Raw genomic sequence first — 4,679 nt, 5'->3', positions numbered from 1 at the left:
TCCCAATCCATGAGCATGGGAGTTCTTTCCAACTTCTGAGATATTTTTTGATTTATTTCGTCAGAGACTTCAAGTTCTTGTCATATAAATCTTTCACTTGCTTGGATAGACTCACATTAAGTTATTTTATATTATTTGTGACTATCGTGAAGGTTATTTCCCTAATTTTATCTCAGCCTGTTTATCCTTTGAGTACAGGAAGTTCTACTAATTTGTTTGAGTTAATTTTATGTTCAGCCACATTGCTGAATTTATTAGGTTTAGGAGTTCTCTGGTGGAACTTTTGAGGTCACTTAAGTATACAACCCTATCATCTGCAAATACTGATATTTTGATTTTTCCTTTCAAATGTGTATCTCTTTGAGCTCATTTTGTTGCCAGATTGCTCTGGACAGGAATTTAAGTACTATATTGAATAAGGAGAGAGTGGCCAACCTTGTCTAGTCTGTGACTTTAGTACGATTGCTTCAAGTTTCTCGTGATTTAGATTTAGATTGGCTACGGGTTTGCTGTATATTGCTTTTACAATGTTTATGTATGGGACTTGAATTTCTGATCGTTCCAAACTTTTATCATGAAGGAGTATTGAATTTTGTCAAATGCTTTCTCAGCGTCTAATGAAATGAGCATGTGGTCCTTGGTGTTTTTTGTTTTTTTTTTTTGAGTTTGTTTATATAGTGGATTATATTGACCGATTTCCATATATTGAACCACCCCGGAATCCCTGGCATGAAGCCTACTTGATGATGATGGATGATCCTTTTGATATATTCTTGGATTCTGTTTGCAATAATTATATTGAGTATTTTTACATCAAAGTTTGGAGATTGGTCTAAAGTTCTATTTTTTCATTGAATCTTTGTGGGGTTTGGGTGTAAGCTTAACTGTGACTTCATAGAATGAATTGGCTAATGTCCATTCTGGTTTTCTTTGTAGAATCTTTGGAAGAGTTTTAGTATTATGCCTTCTTTAAAGGTCTGATAGGTTTTTTCTGCACTAAATCCATCTGGTCCTAGGCATTTTTTTTGATTGGGAGACTTTATTGACTATGTTTTTCTTTAGGAGTTATGAGACTATTTAGATGGTTTATCTGATCCTAACTTTGTTACCTAGTGTGTGTCTAGAAAATTTTCCATTTCACCCAGTTATTCCACTTTTGTTGAATATAGGCTTTGTTAGTAGGATGTGATGATTTTTTTAAATTTCATCAGGTTCTGTTGCTATGTCTCCCTTATCATTTCTGATTTTGTTAATTTGTAACTCTCTGTGCCTTCTCGCTACTCTGGCTAAGGGTTTATCTATCTTGTTGATTTTTTCAAAGAACCAGGCCCTGTATTTGTTAATTTCTACTTGGTTCACTTCGGCCCGGATTTTGTTTATTTTCTGCCATCTACTCCTCTTGGGTGTACTAGTTCTTTTTCTTCTACAACTTTCAGGTGTGCTGTCAAGCTGCTAATGTATGCTCTCTCCAGTTTCTTTTTGGAAGCATTCAGAGTTATGCCTGTGTTTCCTCTTAGCACTGCTTCACTGTGTCACAGAAGATTAGGTATTTTGTACCTTCTTTTACATTAAATTCTAAAAAGTTCTTAATTTCTTTCTGTTTTCTTCCTTGACCAAGTTATCATTTAATAAAGCATTGTTCAGCTTCCATGTGTATGTGGACTTTCTGTTCATTTTTTGTTTGTTTATTTGTTTTTGTTTTTTGTTTTGAAGACCAACCTTATTCCCTGTTGATCTGACAGGATGCATGGGATTATTTCAATCTTCTTGCATCTGTTGACACATGTTTTGTGACTGGTTGTATGGTCAGTTTTTGAGATGGTACCATGAGGTCCTGAGAAGATGGTATATCCTTTTGTTTTAGGATGAAATGTTCTGTAGATATCTGCTAATTCCATTTGGTTCATAACTTCTCTTAGTTTCACTGCGTCTCTGTTCAGGTTCTGTTTCCACGAACTGTCCATTGATGAAATTAGAGTGTGGAAGCCTTTTACTTTTATTCTGTGTGGTGCAATATATACTTTAACATTTAGAAAAGTTTCTTTTATGGAAGTAGGTGCCTTTGCATTTTGATCATAGATATTCAAAATTGAGAGTTCATCTTGTTGGATTTTTTTCTTTGATGAGTATGAAGTGAGAATCTTTATAGTTTTGATAATAATTGGTTAGAAAGTCAACTTTATTTGATACTAGTATGGCTACTGCAGCTTGTTTCTTGGAACTATTTGCTTGGAAAGTTCTTTTACAGCTTTTTACTCTGAGGTAAAATCTGCTTTTGTCAATGAGCTACATTTACTGTCAGCACCTAAATGCTGGGTCCCATTTACATATCCAGTCTTTTAGTCTATGTCTTTTTATTGGGGAATTGAGTCCATTGGCGTTAAGAGTTACTAATGAAAAGTGATTGTTCTTTCCTGTTATTTTTGTTGTTAGAGCTAGAATTATGTTTCTGCAGCTATCTATTTTGTGTTTGTTGCAAGAAGATTTATTTTTTCTTTTCGCAGGGTAAAGTGCCCCTCCTTTTGTTGGAGAATGCCATCTACCATCCTTTGTGTTGCTGGATATGTGCAAAGATATTGTGTAAATTTGTTTTTTTTATTCTACTAGAATATCTTGGTTTCTGCATCTATGGTATTTGAGTTTTGCTGGGTATAGTAGCCTTGGCTGGCATTAGTGTCTGTATGACATCTAGATCTTGTAGCTTCCATTGTCTCTGGTAATAAATCTGGGGTAATTGTAATCAGTCTGCCTTTATATGTTATTTGACCTTTTCCCCTTACTGCATTAAATATTCCTTCTTTTTTTACATTTGGTGTTTTGACTATTATGTGGCAGGAGGAATTTCTCTTCTGGTCCAATCTTTTTGGAGTTCTGTAGTTTTGTTTTGTTTTGTTTTGTTTTTATGTTTATGGGCATCTCTTTCTTTAAGATAGGGAAGTTTTCTTCTATAATTATTTGAAGATATTTACTTGCCATTTACCTATTATCCTTATGTTTGGTCTTCTTGTTGTCTCCTATATTTCATGGATGTTTTGGGTTAGGACCTCTTCATGTTTTACATTATCTTTGATGGTTGTGTCAATGTTTTCTATGGTATCTTCTGCCCCTGAGATTCTCTCTTGTATCTCTTGCATTCTGTTGCTGATGCTTGTATTTATGTTTCTGATCTCTTTTCTAGGTTTCTATCTCCAGGGTTGTCTCCCTTTGTGCTTTCTTTTTTGTGTCTATTTCCTTTTTTAAAAAATTTCTGGGTGGTTTTCTTCAATTCTTTCATCTGTTTGATTGTGTTTTCCTGTAATTCTTTAAGAGATTGTTGTGTTTCGTCTTTAAGGGCTTCTAATTGTTTGTCTGTGTTCTCCTGTATTTTTTTAATGGGAATTATTTATGTCCTTCTTAAAGTCCTCTATCATTATCATGAGATGTGATTATAAATCCAAATCTTGCTTTTCTAGTGTGTTGGAATATCCACTATTTGCTTTGATGGGAGAACTGGGTTACAATGCAGTCATTTAGTCTTGGTTTCTGTTGTTTAGCTTTCTCTGCTTGCCTCTTACCATCTGGTTATCTCTGATATTGGTTGGTCTTTCTCTTTATGACTGGAGTTTTTCCCTCCTGTGGGCCTGTGTGCCTGTGAACTTAGGTATGAGTGCACTAATGGGAGATCATCTTCCTCTGGGTATAGTTTGTGTACAGAGTTCTGATTAACAGACTTATCTCTGGGAGCAGTTAGAGACTGGAAGAACTCCTAGGCTGCTCCTCTGTTCCTGTTCCGACATAAAGATAAAGAAGAAGGGTGACTAAAGTATGGATGCTTCAGTTCTTCTTAAAAGGGGTAAATAAAAATATTTATAGGAGGGGATATGGAGATACATTTTGGAGCAGAGATCGAAGGAATGGCCATTCATAGCTTACCCTACTTGGGGATCCAGTCCATTTATATACATCCAGCAAAACTAGATAATATTGATGAAGCCAAGAAGTGCATGTTAAGAGGAGCCTGATATATCTGGCTCCTGATAGGCTCAGCCAGAACATGTCAAATAGAGAGGGGAATTGTAGCAGCAAACTATTAAACTAAGAATAGATTCCCTGTTGGAGGAGTTAGAGAAAGTATTGAAGGAGCTGAGGGGACTTCCAACCCCCAAATAATAACAATACCAACTAATCAACCTCCCAGAGACTAAACTAATACCCAAAGACTACAGATGGACAGACCCATGGCTCCAGATGCAGGTGTAGCAGAGGATGGTCTTGTTGGGCACCAATGGGTGGAGAAGCCCTTGGTCATAAGAAGGCTGAATCCCCAAGTGTAGGGAAATGTCAGGGCTGGAAGACGGAATGGTTGGGGAGGGGGAACACTCTCATAGAAGAAAGGGATGAATGGGATGGGGGCCTATGGTCAGGAAACTGCAAAAGAGAATAACATTTGAAATTTAAATCAAAATTATCCAATAATAAAAACAACAACAACAACACCAATAATAATGATGATGATGATGATGATGATGATGATGATGATGATGATGATAGCAACCAAACCACCCACCCCTTCACACCTCTCTTCCAATACATTTACCTACATTGGGGGCTTCCAGCCTTGGCAGGACCAAGGGCTTCTCCTCCCATTGATTTCCCCACAAGGCCATCCTTCGCTATATATGCAGCTGGAGCCATGGTTC

Source organism: Rattus norvegicus, chromosome 1 (assembly GCF_021556685.1).
Source record: "Rattus norvegicus strain SHRSP/BbbUtx chromosome 1, alternate assembly SHRSP_T2T, whole genome shotgun sequence".
NCBI classification, from domain to species: Eukaryota; Metazoa; Chordata; class Mammalia; order Rodentia; family Muridae; genus Rattus; species Rattus norvegicus.
The sequence above is the reverse complement of the archived record's forward strand: the minus strand, read 5'-3'. Positions refer to the sequence as shown.